The sequence below is a fragment of the Pezoporus occidentalis genome, unplaced genomic scaffold (assembly GCF_034315485.1).
Source record: "Pezoporus occidentalis ecotype Australia unplaced genomic scaffold, CSIRO_AGI_Poc_V1 ctg55, whole genome shotgun sequence".
Taxonomy (NCBI): domain Eukaryota; kingdom Metazoa; phylum Chordata; class Aves; order Psittaciformes; family Psittacidae; genus Pezoporus; species Pezoporus occidentalis.
The window spans coordinates 2,689,412-2,705,349 of NW_026915888.1; the positions used below are offsets into that span (position 1 = coordinate 2,689,412).

At 42.8% G+C, this 15,938-nt stretch overlaps 1 long non-coding RNA gene across 4 annotated transcripts in view; it reads left to right on the forward strand.

The window, feature by feature from the left end:
• The window catches only part of LOC134173750 (uncharacterized), a 38,113-nt gene that overhangs the window by 2,114 nt on the left and 20,061 nt on the right, over positions 1–15,938 (forward strand). The window contains exons 2-5 of one of the 4 annotated variants that reach the window (XR_009968387.1): positions 819–5,116; positions 5,852–5,976; positions 8,266–8,343; positions 14,825–14,947. This is a non-coding gene — a long non-coding RNA (uncharacterized LOC134173750). Of the gene's footprint in view, positions 1–818; positions 5,117–5,851; positions 5,977–8,265; positions 8,344–14,821; positions 14,948–15,938 lie in introns of all 4 variants that reach the window. The other 3 variants (XR_009968388.1, XR_009968385.1, XR_009968386.1) reach the window with 3 other exon arrangements.

The window sequence follows — 15,938 nt, forward strand, 5'->3', positions numbered from 1 at the left end:
CATCCCTCATTCTGGCCCCTTCCCAGCACAGACATGATGTTGAACTGCCAAAAATGATGAGTTTTCCTGAGTGGCCCCGCGGGTCAGGAAACACAAATTACCCTCCTCACAGCCCGCTCCGAGGACACGAGACACTTCTGTGTCGGCGTCGGAGGGATTTTCAAGCAGTTCCCATGGAAAAGGAAACTCCCCATCTCTTGTGATCACATACGACAGGTCCTGTGCATGTCTCCGGTAGCTTAAAACAACACCCCGATATTTATTTTCCTTAATTAAGATTGCATAAGATAGCCCTGGGTCCTGGAGACTGCTGCACAGACTGTAATGACGCCATGTAAATTGGGTTTTATGACCCAATATACTCCATATTGTCACATTCAGCCCTTGAATAGGAAGCTAAAAATCTTGGTCCCTATTTTTCTTGTTAATTAGGGTATTATTACTGGGGATATAATCTCATTACTTTTTGGGGAGGAGAAGAACGAGTTGGAGCCACTTTGAAAAGTCCTGAATGTATTTAAATGAAGCAAAATCCGTCTTTCTGCTAATTGCTGATTTTGCATCACACAGAATTCTCGGTCTGATTCGGAGGCCGGGTTTACGCTGTGCGAAGAGAGAGGGAAAAGATGCTCTTTGCTTTTTTCCTGCTCGGCTCTCCCATCCAGATGAGTGAGGGCTGCCCCATAGGAAACTCCGTCTGCAAATTTCCATTCTTTTAAACATCACAAAAATCAAATAAGCTGCAGCCACTTTGAGTAATAATCATTTGAATGAAATATTTGCTACTTTAAGATTTTTTTCCCTCTCTCTTCTTTCAGATGATCCTCTTGTTTTGCATGTGAAAAAAATCGTCTGAGATTTACAGCCCTCCCAAATGGAGATAAAGCCTTGGCAATGAGTTGGAAACCTGTTGTAATCTGTGATCCAGGAAACAAAGAGCCTCATTAATGCAGAGACTTTGGTGAGCCTTTGATGTTAGCTAGCATAGCATTCACTCTCAGTTCCATTTGCATTTAAACATTCATAAAAACATCATCTCTGCTTCCTTTGCCTTAAGCAATTTAGGAGTAAAGTATAGCTTCTATTTAAAGAAACCCACTGTGGTGAGGCTTAGAATACAAATATCACATAATCTTCAAGCAGAGCAAATATTTTATCTTACATTTCTGGTGGGCACATTTAATAATACTAGATTTAAGACCCAAAATAAAAGATCCATCTTATTTTCATTAACCTTACACCACATATTCGAGTGAAAAGGGAAAAAGGGGCCCTGTTAATTCTAAATATACTACATGCCAATTTGTGCAAGTAAGAGAATCCAGAGGATTTTACATTATTCACAAGAGCTGAGTTGTGGCAATGTGGATGCCTGTAGCAAGGTGCCTAAATCTGTCTTGAGGCACACAACAGTGGGAATCTTGAACAAGGTTCAGGGTTTATATATACGTGTGTATATATCTGTATATATATATAGTTTTCTGAACTGCAGAATCTTCATCCTGGCTTTAGAATGGAGTAAAAATAGATTTCTAAAGTATTTTTAACAAATAAGTATAAAAGTAAAATACTAAAAAACCTGGAGTAAGCCTAATGTGGAGGTTTTCTAACAAGAGAAGACACTGTTACAGACACATACTGAGGGAATGGCAGCATGGGGAGAATTGGGGGCATCACTCAGAAAACAAAGGCCTGTTTATCTTACTACATTCAGAAGTGTTATTCACCGGCCCACCTATGAGCAGTGACACAGTGCTGAAGCTACTGGAATCAGCTTGACTTGATGTATGGAAGTACGCCACTTGGGTTGTCCACATTCACTGTATCATTAAAACAAGAGAGGGAGCAGAAACTGAACCCCTGTTGCATCGGGAGCTCTTTATGTTCTCCCTCTTAGGAGCAAAAGAGAAGGAAATCTTGCTGCGTGGTGTGGCGAGTCGGTGCAGCCAGGCTGATGTTTTAAGCATTATAAGCAAGTTTCCTATATGATGAATATCCAAAATTAAAAACTGAAATGGAAAACACTTAAAACCAACTTTACCTTGGATAAAATATTTCTGGAGCTGGATCAAAGTAAAAGCAAGAGCCTGGCTTACTTGTCAGATCATATCTGCACTGAACTTCAAGGTTTGATTTGTATTATTTACATGGAAAAGGTCCCAAGAAACCAATTTGGCACCGAGTATCTTCATTACGTTTTTTCGCTTGTATGGGTGATTAAATCAATCCCGGGTTCCTGGTTTAATTTTTTTGGAGAGGTGCAGCCATGTGTGAATTGAGGCACTTTTCTGATGTCATCTTTGTGCTTCAGACATACTTTTTTCCCCCTCCTTTTTTTTTTGGAAAGGAGACTTTCAAAGCAGCCTGTTTGTTCCACTGTTGGAGTTTCTAACTGGCCTTCCAGTAACTGCTCAGAATTAAAGGTGTGCAATGGCTTTTTAGAACATTTTAACCGTAGCACCTGCAGATAACAGTAAACCAGATTAAATTATAACCAAGTCTGCCTGTCAATCCTTCTGTTCCTCATCCTGCATTTATCAGCCTGTTCTCTGAGGGCTGTGTGTGAAACTCAGCACATGCATTTCTGTACCGCTCCGCGCACAGCGGTGTTATGTGGCTTCATGGTACACGTATTGAGTGAAGCCTCTCCTTTAAAGTCAATGTAAATGTTGCCACTGATTTCTAGGTTAAAGTTTCCTCTTCTGTTCTTTAAAAGGCGCTTCAGAGTGAGCACTTGGATTTAGTTAATTCATGTTTTTTCTTCCTCATTTTTTTATTAATTTAATAGAATCTCTTTGGAATAGCTCCCATTTTACTCTCTTTGGACACATTTTATCTTCTCATACAAGTTCATTTAACGTAAGGGACACATCTGCCCCTGGAAGGTTGAACATCCTACATCTGCCTTCCTATTTCACTGTGTTTGCAGCAAATATGTTTCCTTGATGTGCATGCACAAACCAAAGTATGCTTTAGTTTAAAACCAGAGTTATTTTTGTAGCCAATTAATCAATTCTCTACTAACAGAGGCACCTTCTAAATATTTACCCTTCTTTTGGAGAAGAACATTTGCAGATCATCCCAGAGGATGGTTTGATTGATAGATAGGCAGTACAAATGTTTCAGATGAGATGGAAGAAAACTCCTGTGTGGGGTTCCAGCTGGGAGCAGGAGCTCCTGAAGGATAGGCTGGTACCAGCTGAACTAAACCTGGCAAGTGACCAGAGTAAATCAGGCCACTGAAAGCTCTGTTTTGCCCAAAGGGGTTTACACTGGTGTAATTACCTCAGCATAGTCATAGAAGGAACATTTCCTTAGTCTAGACAAGCTCTAATAGGTAAAATAGATCTATCGTTTGCAACTGAAACATCTCGACCCAGCTAAGGCAAGGGCAAAACCTTGCATTCTTCTTCCCACTCTGACTTTCCTTCCCTCACCTGGGCCTGGGCACAAGCCGGATTTTGTGTTGGTTTGGAGCATCCTCCAACTTTGTTGGTCTGTGACAGCAAAAAGGCTCCAGCAGCTGCTCAGCCGTTTCCCTACTTGATTCACTCTGCCCGTCTTAATCTCACATGATTTTCAGTGTTTCTTTGACTCTCTGCATTGATTTAAACGTACTTAAAGGATTCACTAGCAGCTGCCAAAAGATAGCTTTTAGAATATGAACAGAAAATCGACTCCCTGACATTGCAATATTTAGCTTGTTTTCTACTGTCTACATGCTTTTCTGGAAATGTTTCCAGCTGTTGGGACTTTTTTCCCCTTGGGAGGCAAGTAGTGAAGGCACAGCAGCCTGCTGATGGGAGCCAGCATCCTGCTTTCTCCAGGAAAAGAGGATAATCTCTCTCCAAAGACTTCATCAGATGTCAAAAGCCATAGTGTGAAATCCATTTTGGAGATGTGATCTTTGGATAACTCCCTGCACATACAGCACAACATAGCACAAGCTGTTGTCAAATACCCCAGTGCAGATTTTAGGTCTTGCTTTGTCTAGAAGATCCCCTCTGTTTCCGTTTTGCCAGGCTGTAAGACTGTCTCTGCAGGCAATTTCCACTTAACATGTCTTTTCTTTGTTCCTGATGCAAACAACACTTCAGATTATTAAAGGACTTTAAAAGACTCATCTATTTTTCACTCGATGTGTTTCATTCACCTCTTGCTATTGGATCTGGACCAAGCAACTGGCATTGTGTTTAATATTTCTTACTCCTTTCCCTGTCAGGTTCTCAGGCGCTTGCCCAGTGCTGAAAGATCTGAGTTTCCAACAGGAAGGAGCATGTTTATTTGTTTACAAAAACACTTTTCCAGGGCTGCATCCTGTGGTCATACAACCATCCAAGTAGTCCCTGCTCCGATGAGTCATGCCTCTAAATTAAAAGGACCCATGAAGATGGATTTGCAGAATCACTCATTGCTTCCATAACTGTTTTTCCATCAATCATAGGAAAAGTACGTTGATTTTTGTGTCCATAAAAGCTTATTTTTACCAAACCAAACGACTAGGTTCCTTTTTTCTCTGGCAGTGTCCTCTGCATTTTAACCAGATCCTTACAAGCCAACAGAAGCAGCCCCTTGCAGTGCATTTGGTACAATTCACATGGAGTACACTTTGTCCTGGGATTCCTGTTTGTACACTGCATGGAACAAAGTACAGGAGAAATCCAAATATTGTTCTTTTAGCCCAGGCTCTGCTCAGACATGTTATCCAGGCCACGCTGAGCCTGGTTAAGAGGTTATTATCCAGACCCAGCTTCCAACTGCATCTTCCCTTCTTGCACATCTCCCACCAAAGCTGACTGTACTCCATCAGATGGGGCAGTGTAATTTCACACATAGACAGTCCCCAGCCTACTTCTGTCCAAATGAGCGCCTGTCTAAAAGACAGTTAAAAAGGGCACTAAAAGAATTATTTCATGAAACCTGAGTTAGACAGAACTGAATGAGGATCACTGCTGGAAACAGGGCTGGATGGCAGCAGTGCACTGCTGAACTGACAGTAGACATTGAAACTGGGTGTAGTTGTGACTGGGGACATCTGACTGGAGAAGTGCTCTCTGGATGCTCAAGAGGGCAATGAAAGGAAAGAGACCCACACAAGAGGCTGCTTCATCGAGAGGTACCCGTGGGGACTGGTGCTGCTGGTGAAGAGTGAAAAGGGCTTACGATTATTATGACAGCCTTGGCTGCAGCTCTTTCTGTGATCCCCACATTAGCACATCAAACTTGTGCAGAACAGAGCTGGAGGCTTTGGCAGTCTCCTGCCTTACACGAACATGCCTCTGAGTCCCACGGCAGGAAGCCCTCCCTGAGTCTCTGCAGGCTGATCACCTTCCCAGTGCTAAAGCTATGCAGAAAGAAAGGGGGAAAGAAATGCAAGCAGCTGGTAGGAAGTGAGACTCAAAGGAAATTGTCAGGGTAGTGGTGGGATGGGGTGGCCAGATCAGAAGCCAAAGGAAAATGATTCCAATGTCTAAAAGCCATCCATATCATGTGGGGCGTATTGATCGCTTCTGATACACTCAGCACCGCTCCAGACCCACACCAAAATGTGTCTTTCTCTGTGTTTATTAGGGCTTTTTGTCTGCATGATTTTTAGTTTATGAGTGTTGTCTGCTGTGAGAAAGAAGAAAAATAATTGAAGAGCTGAGAGGGGGAATGAAGCAGAGAAAAGAACATGGGACTGGAGGGGCCAGAACACTGAATTTATAAGTGTTCACACCAAAATTATTGACAGGAAAAGGAGGAAGGAACTGAACATATTTACAAATCTGAATTCAGTGCGCAGAGCTGTCTGCTAATGAATGCAGAACACTTCAGCTACCACTCATATACATTTTTATTTATTTTGCAGATGTTACTTCTTTCCCATCCTAACTGATGGCTTTCTGGAGACACACTGACAACAAGCCAGGGTGAGCCTGTCAGCATCGTACTTCTCTGTGCTTCAGACTGGAAATAAAAGGAAAGTGAGGAAAGGTAAAGGCTGAAGGGAGGCTTGTATTCCTGCATCGGGTATGCCACCCCCTTTTCCTTGCCATTTCCCTCTTGTCAGCAGTTTCATCACCTCCCCTGTTTCACGTGGATGTGGGGGACCTTGTGCAAAGTACAGCACAGTCGCTCCTTCCTACTTCTCTGCACTTCAAAAGTGTCTATAAAGAAACCAGATTAAAGCAGCATTAAGAGCTGTGCTACAAATCCTACCATATTAAGCAAGACAATCCAGATAGTTGTTTTGGGCTAGCTGAACAGAAGGGGTGCCTTTGAGTTGAACTACATGTTTCAACAGTATGTTGTTCTGAAAAGTGTTGTATATGTGCCGACATCCGCTGTTGGCATGTGTACAGACTGAAGCTTGCCAGCTCCTCCTAATCTGGAAAGAGGAGACATGCAGTGTTAAATACATGTGTCATCACTAATCATTCCCCCGCCCCCCCCCCCCCCTTTCCCAATTTTATCATTTGGTTGTGCAATATATTTGAACCAAGTCAGCCCATTTAGTTTAGATGAACTTAGGCCAAATAACTGTACTGGAGCTGACTTCAGAGGCTTGAGAGGAGTTGTTGGAGTAGCTCTTCCATAAAGTAAATGCGAACACTCTGCTATGCTCCTTATTCTGCCCCTTAGACAAAGGCCTTTTGGTAGGGCTGCAGTTGGAGGGAGGGAGGGAGAGCCCCTAAGAAAACAAACAAACTCTGGAGCTCATTGCATCATATGACTCTTGACTTCCACCGTGTTAAATCGTATAGGCAAAACAGGGCCAGGCCTAAGTAGAGCTTACAAAGGGGACTCCAAGGAAACCCATGCTGCAAGGGATGGTTTTGGTGACTCAGTAGGTGACATGGATTCTTCTGAGTCAGAACTGAACCAGTGTTCCCGCATGACGTTAGCGCACCCAAACTTGAGATGTTTCTTAGACTGACAGCCTGACTGCTCATGCCAATAAGAGTCCTGGGATACTTTTGCACTTGTACAGATGGTGATTCCAATCTCCTGGTCAAAGTCCAGCTGTATTAATTGTGTTTTCCCTCAGTAACTGCTTCGTATGGTGTCAATTATTGGGCCCTTTAAGGCTGTGACCATGGTCTGTAGCACAGCCCTGGAAAAGGACTGCAGCTGGGTGTGCTGCACCTTTGACTGGTTAATTGGAAGCTGACACCTGGGTATTTAAGCAGGGGGCAGAGGGCTACTTCTTTCTTTCCTGATGATAGCTACAGCACTAGTGGTATGTGAGCTTGCTCATTTAAAGCAAGCTTGTGGATGACCATGGGGCCGTAGGCTCACCTCTGGGGTGCTGGGTTGACTTCTGTGGCTCTGCACTCTACCACCAGCTCTCTGCTCATCATAAAGGTATACTCAGGGGTTACCCACAGCTTGCTTCTGTTTTTCTGAAGTGGCTTTGGTGTTCCTTATCCTGCCCAACCAGTGGGCTATAACAGAAGCCTTGAATACAATCTGCAGTTGGTGGATTCTGGTCCAGACTTCAGCTCTTGAGACCCTTAGTTTTGGACTGATGCATATGGGAATTTGTGTCTTTAATTCTGTGGCCAGTCTGTTAGTTGTCCGCTTGTGATGTGTATGGGTCCAGGAATGATGCAGTAGTAGCAGATGAGGTGTTTCTAAAGGCTGTAGAGATGTGGAAGGTGTGTGGTTGCAAGAGGCAGCTTGGTAACAGACAGAAGTTGCTAAAAGTCTTGGTGACTAGAGAAGAAAGCACAGAAGCAGAGACTTGAGAAGGGCAAGAAGAAAAAGTACATAAAAATATGATCAACCATTTTAATGGCTAAACATGAATTATATTATGAGATGCTTTCATCTCAGTATAGGTTGGCATTCCCTGGCTTTTTATATTTGTATATAAATATTTTTCTTGAAGTAAAGTCAGCCTAATTGGAAGTAAGAGCTAGTCTATGTCATTTATTTTAATACTCTAATATATTTCCCCTAGTTAATCATTGCTATTTCTAAATATAAATTTCCTTTCCTTTTCTTTCAAGTCACTTAAAATGAAAGGGCCTGCTTTACTCTTTGACCTTCTCTAACAAGCAGACCCTTGAAATGCAGCATTTCCAGAAAGCAGGCTGCAGGAACAACAGATGGATTTAGTAAATTACAGCCTGCAGATGAATTGTATGAGGAGTCAGTTTGGGATGGAGGCTTAAAATACATAGAAATTTTCTATGCTGTAGCTTGTTTCTTGCTGTCAAACAGTGCCTGGTAAATGCAGAGCTTGTGTGATGCTTGCTTTCTGTACTGATTGATTTGTAGAAGCCGTTCCATCCCAAATTACGGGCTCTTTGGGTGCCAGCCTGCAATCCTGCTCAGCCAGGAGACTCTGTCCTCTAGGTATGTTTCAGTACTTTGCATTTCTTTTATTTGCTGAAGCTGTTCTGACAGACTGCTTACACTAATCAGCAGATCCTGGAACCTGTTTGTGGCTTCCCAGGGGTTTCATAGACAAATTAGTGCATGTGTATTTGCAGGACAGGTGACTTGTAAATGATAAAAAACTAGTTTATAATCAAAGTGCCTTTCTTGTAACAATGGTCTCAAGCATTTTCTTATCATCCAGTGTGCTAATCCTTTTCAGGATTAACAGATTGTTTTTCAACAGCATGGTCTTGGTTTTGCAGTCCTTGCTGACATAACTGAATCTTACTGTGTCCATGAGGTGTAACTGTGTGTGCAGGGACTGCAGGAATGGATCCTCTCCTCAATGTGATTTAGCTGTTGCTCTGAGGTTTGAAGCTCCATAATGTATTTGATACAGAGTGGCTGCACTAAGTTGTCATTGTGATCAAACACAAAGTGTGGGGAAGAATAAATTATTTGCATGGGTGTGATGAATGCTTGAAGGGAATTTGATAAGTTGCATGTTGAGCACTGGGAAAATTCCTGCAAATGATCCACGTTGTTCTTTGCGGTGTCAGAAACTTAACATTGAAAGGAGATCATCACTGCCTCTGGTTACTGCATAGTGTTATTAAAGCTCTTCTGAAATCTAAGATAGCATAGTAATCAATCAAGATCAGGTAGGCTCAGGAGTTTTTACATAAATAAGGATTTATTTCTAACCTTATATTCATAAGATGGTCAACATATTTTAGAGCAATCTCCTGTGCTGTGTGTGAATTCACACTCCTTGAAGTCTCTTGCATTTAAATCAGTTGTGTTACAACCTCAGTGAATCTCTGCATTGGGGTTTTGCATGGAGCCAGTGTTGTTCAGTATGGAACTTCTAGGAATTGTCTGCTTCAGCTAAAGTAGGATTCTGTTTTATGAGGAAAAGATAGTCCTAATGAGGATGGTAATAACTACAGTCTTGTTAACACTTGGGAAACTTGTGCAAATATTCTTAGTGCTTCTTTCTGCCTGCCCTCTGAAGTCAGGCTGCAGTTTGTTACTGTTCACTGCCCCAGCCCCTGGACCAGCTATGGACCTCTCGGCATGCAGCTCTGCTCCCATCCCCAGGCATGCCCTGGCTTCCTCACAAAGAAAACTAGTGCACGTGGGGGATGGCTGTGCATACAGATCTGCTGGAACAGACAGTGTGGGGCGAGGGTGTGTACCTTGGGACAAGGATTGCAGGGAGCATCTGCCCAGCAATGTAGATACTGCCTCTGGGGAGCCTTCCTTGAGAAGTGTCTGGCATTGTAAATGCTCTACTTGCTGAGCAGGTCTCAGTGATGCAGTGCTCAATGTGCTGGTAGCATCCAGTGGCCAGGCTACACATGCCATATTTGCACTTGATAATGGTGTTAGAAGACTGCAAAATTTGCCCATAACTCTCGGATCCAAGCAGGACTGCTTCTATGAGAAATAGTGACACAGTGCAAACAGCTAATGCCAGTAAACAGCAACCCTAGCCTGTGAGTTTCTTCCAAGGCAGGCACTGTGAGTGAAAATACAATCTTTCCTTTTCAAAAGGTCCAACCCACAGCGGTTATCTGCACAGTAGGTTTCTCTGCATTCCTAGAGCTACTCACGTGTAAAAGGGCTGCAGCAGTGCTCAGTAACTGGAGTAGTTTTTGCATGGCATGATTTGTTACTGCTCTAAGGTTTGCAACTCGTAATACGAGCTGTTGATGCACAGTATCAGTGAGTTGTCACAGTGATCAAAAAGTCCTTCTCTTAAGCCACTCACAGCAGGGCTACATAACGGTTTAAGATCTGAAATGTCCAGCTGAAACTCTACAGAGAACTGCTTAGGGAGGCAGAATGTAATTACCCATGCTGGAGTCTGGCCAGGTTTCCAAGGTTAACACCTTTCATCTTGACATCAAATCTTTAATGACCACATGTGGTAAAGACATTTGTTCAGCATCTCGTATGGGAATATGCCATATCCAGAGTTACTGTGCCTCTGTCATGCTGGAGTATTGGTTCAACATTGCTCTAAAGCAAAACTGCTCCCAAAGATGCCAGCAATATTTCATGGGCAACCACACATTTCCTTTGGAGACTCATGTTTGACTGTGAGCAGGACCTAATGGCCTGAGTTTTTTTTGTCCTCCAAATGATCTGGTCCTCTGTCCTTACAGGCTAATAGTGAGCACTGTAATTACACTTTATTTTTGGGTTGCCAAATAAAGTAATTAGAGAAGTAGCATTATGATTTTGGAACGATACATTAGAGAATGAAGAGGGGTGATGACAGCATGTCCTCGCAGTGCCAATTAAAACACTGCTGAGGAGATTCAATGCTACTTCCTGGAGATCCAAGCAGACAAGAGGTTCACGGGGATTCACTCAACCAGCAGGACTGCAGAAAGGCTCCTTTCTGCTTCTAAGCATATGGCATATGGAAATTCAGCCAGGGGAATAAGCTATAGAGTGACTTCCTTGAGCAGCACATGTTTAGAAAGCAGATAAAAAAATCTGAAGCGTCTTTACGGCAGGTTTTTTTTGTGATGGCAAAGACAGTATAGCTGAAGCAAAGAAACATTAGTTGCCTTTACCTATTAGTCTTGTTCAGACTCTGTCAAAGACTTGTTTATGACCATTAAATGTGTTAAACTTTCCACTCTATTAGTCTGTGCCTAACGAACTTTTGCTTAAAAGAATAAATGAAAATAAAGCTGGGTTATGAGGGCATGTACATCCCATTTAGCCAAAGAGAAGGTACTAGCAGGAGCTGTAACCACTGTGTATCTTCCCTGTTGGTGTGCTGCGTCCTTGGTGAAGAGGAGTGAGAAGACCACTGTGTTCTGTGCGGGTCTTGCTGGGGATCCAGTAACTGTTCAGTCTTGGTGTGTTTTGCAGCAAGATACTATATTCTTTAGGAAAATGAGCACCGTGACTTGCAAATACTAAATACAGAGGTGAAAAGAATGGAGATTGGAGCATCCAGGGAAATATAGCGGATAGATCACATACAGAGTTGACCATCTAGAGACTACATCAAGATTATCTTGCCTTTGTATACTTTGATAGAACTTTTCCTTCCTTGTGGTTAAACAAATGTGTGCTTGTATCCAGACATTTGGTTTGTGGTCCCTTTCACAGAATCGTTAACTAATAGCATCACAGAACTCAACCTCCACTAGAATCTGGTTGATTTCTGGTGCATTCTGGTAAAATGCACTTTGTGAAATGCTGAATTGCCATTGATGGAAAGATGGGAAACAATGTCTGGGTTGGTGCATTTATGGCTTCTTTTGGAAGTTATAATAAAAAAAAACACGTGCTCCTCTTCAGCTGTATTGCCGTAGCTTGGTACGATCTCATGAGCATGCTTTTGATGCTGTGAATAGCTGCGAGGCAAAGCTGGAACCACTACTTCAAGTCCCCAGGAAAGGGGAAAAGTCTTACAAGCTGCCTTTTGTTTTAAGGTATTGGAAAGCACAAAGTTTCCACCTGATTCTCATTGCTGATGCTGAAAGCCTCTCGGCAATGGGGAGTCGGTGGGTATGCCAAGACCCATGCTGGCTCTGAGGCAGAGCACTGTTCCCATGCACTCCTGCTCTGCTGACCCACTGTCTCGCATCTCCTCATGCACTGAGTTTGGGCATAAAATGACTGTTTGCTCTTGGCAGCCAGTGTTTGTGTCCTAATGGATTAGGAGACTCTTGACAGGGCTGGACACCCTGGTTCTCCAAACCTTCAAACCTGAGAAGGTTAAATGCAGAGAGGTGAGGTGTTTCTTGCTGGTCTTGATGCAGTGGGGTTGGCTGACATGTGGGACTGGCAGGACTCTGGGTGGGCTTGCTGAGGAGCCACCTGTCCCTACAGGGCAGTCAGAGGAGGAGGCTCAGGGACAGCCGTGCCCCTCCATCCTGCCCCGTGGTGCTTGTGTTGGCCTACTTCCATGGCCAACCTGCTGTTGAATTTCAGTGCAGCCCACAGGAGGGAGGCCATGCCTCAGCAGGCACAGTGCCTCACTCCTTGATGGCCTGTGCCCAGCCCTGCACTGCTCCTATGCTCCAAATCTTATCCCAAGTCTTGTGACAACCTATAAGGTCCTCTGTCTTACAGTCCCAAGGCTTGGTTTGCTTGCTGTCTTCTTAAAAAAAACATGCTAAACCCTCTAGTTTTCATCACTTGGTAAAAGCTTGGAAAAAAAGGGACCCACCAGACAGCAAGAGAAAGCCTGAGCATCTGTATCAGTTTGGGGGCTTTTTTTCAATCTAATGATTTTTAGAACTGAAATTTCTTAACTTCTTCCTCCTTTCCGTGTGCAGTCTGACTAATGACTTCTGTAAACTTGTGTTGGCAGAACGAACAGCAGCTTAAATAAAATGACTAATTGTTTTCATTCATCAGCTATTCATTGCAAGAGCAATTATAGTTTCAGCATTCTGCCCCCAAATGAGGGCCAGATCCTGCAGTCATGTGTTATTTATATTACCTGTCCCTATTTACATTCTCTAGCACATAGATGGCTCTATTCAGTGTCCAGGCCCCTTCTTGTTACAATATGGTTGATTCAGATTCAGGTCAGAATTTGGGCAATCCGGCATACTTGATGCTTCTCTTGATTTCAAGCAAGAAATAAATCCTAATCTGTTCTTGTAGCTTGATTTGTTCCTATAATAGTAGGTGGCTACTAAAATGTTAAGATGCCTTCGCTTGCCTTTTTCTGTTCAGCTGAAATTTAGCACCAAAGTCAAGTTGCCATACTATCACCAAGACATCAGGTTCATTTTATGGAGCATACTCAGCATTTCCAGCTTGACAGTAACTTCTTTATTTTCCCATGTTGAAGCGCAGCCATCTGTGTAAGAACCAGAAAGAATTCCATTTGAAATGGTTAAGTAAAAGGCTAATCTTTCACCTGCCTGTTTAACATGAGTTGTAGGACGGAGTGAGTAAGCTGCTCTGGGAATGGAGCTTATGCTGGTGCCCTGGCTAGGGGTGAAGGATAAGTCTCCAAAGGTCTCATCGTCTGGGATTTTGTCATAGTTGTGTGGTTAGAAACCCTACCAGGATGGAACAGCTCAGCAGGGATTCAAGTCCTCTCTCCTCCGAAGATCCACTTGTGGTTGTGTACAGGGTCTGCCTGGAGCACAGGGAGTGTTCAACCCGCAGGAGCAGTGGGAGAAATGTGTAGGAATGGAGTCATCTTGCTATAGGCACCTCCATGAATCTTATTGCTTTTTGTGCCACTTCACTGCTATGTGGAGGAGGCACAGAAATTATCCAATTTGGCTCTTAGAGGTGAAATTAGGCCAAAAGCCCAAGTAAAAGACATCTTCACTGGGTTCTGTTGAGTTCTGGATTGAAAGTTGGCGGTGTTCCCTTGTCTTCCTGGTGGGCAGGAGGAAAACTGAGGCTTACATTAAAGTGTAAATAGGGAATTTCTTATCTAATCCAAACTTCGCAGCTTGTGATCTTCACAAAGTGAAGGTGCCTCATTTTAAATCCTTCAGCCACCCAATGTGCTGGTTAAGAAGATGGAGGAGAAGCATTTGTTTAACTGAGCTATTAAATGTAGGATGTGTGTCTTATAAAGTGGCAGTGTTGCTTTGCGAGGCTGATTAGGAATGGTGAATAGATTTGGGCCCTACAGCCCTTGAAATGCTTGCAAAGCTCACTCCTCTTCACTGAGAGATGAAGAGAAAGTTGTTCCTATGCCAGCATCTTCCCCTGTAAGTGTGATGAGTAGCGTTGTCTTTAATTGCACAAATACTGTACCTAGGTTTTGAATATTCTGGAAGAAATCCTTAATGCTAATGGTCAGCAAAGTGATACAAGAAATATGAATCTCTTAAGAGTTTAATTTTGAACACTGCATCTGAAAGCAATGCAACTCTATTACAACATCACAACTACTTTGCATATATATGTATTTCTCTTTTTCAAGGCTCTCAATATGATTTATGAGCAGCAATTAACTCAACCTTTCAAGCCCATGTGACAGGTGTTGCTGGGCCCATTTATGAACCAGGCAAGCTGAGGCACAGAGGTGTCAAAGGTAGCTTGGCAGCGATCGGATTGCAAAACGAAGACCAGAACCCAAGAATCCTGAATCATAGCCCCTGTTCTAAGAGCTGTCCATTTCTTGCTGGAAGAGAAGATCATTAAAATCCACTGGGTTTTGTCTGGCAGACTTTAGAAAGTTCTGCATGCTTTTAGATGCAGGGGGGTTATCTTTATTACATGATGAATGCAGGAGGGTTTTACACTAATGCTGAAGAAGCACATCTAAACCATGATGGAATGAGGATCAATAGATGTCTTTAAAAACAAATCCTGCTGAAACAGATTCTTTTCTGTCATTCTGCTCTACCTATGTAACATAAACCCCTTTTTAAAAATGTAAATAGCAGGTGGCTTGTAGAACACGTGCAGAAGTGATTGCAGACTATGGGCTTCCCTCAGTCAGCAGGACTGGGACTCTATATTACACCCTGTTGGAAGCCTGACCTCAGTGCTCTCATTGGAAACCTCACAGGGTGCTACAGTGCTCCTGACTGAGCAAAAGTGCTTGGATAAAGATGCTCCAGTCAATGTAAAATTTACTTGGTGAAGACCACAGCAGTGCAGAGACCAAGAAGTGTCCCTCAGACACCATGTTAACCCTCAAAACCACCGCTACTGATGCTCCTGTAATGCTGCTGAGCTGGAGTTAAATATGACTATTTACTTGTACTCATGGTCCCAAGAGGGTCTACAAGGTGTTCTAGATCAATGGGAGAGGTGAGCTAAGTATGAGTTAATGCGGAAATCTGGATACAGCTGGATGTTTTGGGAAGAAAATGGGTGTCTAAACTTCTATGTTACAGCACTATGGGCAAAACAAGATATTTATAACCTATCTTGTAGTTTCTTACCTGCAAGTACATTCACATTAGTAATACAGTAAGAATTCCAGAAGATCTACCTTGCTAATTGTGGAGGGATAGAAACATGTGAAAACTTGATAAACACAGCATGGGGACTTGCCATGTGTTTAAAGCTTGGAAAAGGAAATGCTTTACTCACATCTGAAGCTAACAGTTACGTACTAGTGGAAATAGTACTTTTGTTGCACAGAGATTTCTGCTGCATGGCAGATGATTTTATCAGGGGATTTTTTTCCTTTAATACAAAAGGAAAAGTAGGACCCCGATATGGGTAGTGAAATACAGGAGATCCTATTTCTGATTTTGGTGTAAATATATTTATTATTTATAAACATGACTCATCTGTAAAGGGGCACACACAAAAATGGGCACACACATTCAGAGTTATCCAAGTCCTGGTACTTGTGCGAGCTGTACTTCATGAGCTGGTGGCAAACGTTCTCAGTAATGGTCTGGGCTACCAGTACAGTTATTGCTGTCACTGATACACATCTTTTGTATGTTTATTTTCACATGCTACTATATTAAGCTCTGGGCAGTATTTTACTCTTTGCAGATAAGCACTTAAAAGAGAATCAGGTAAGCAGATAGTATTGCTGGAAATAACCCCCAAGATATAAAATCAATTCTCAAAATCAAAACTAAAGCCTTTTAGGA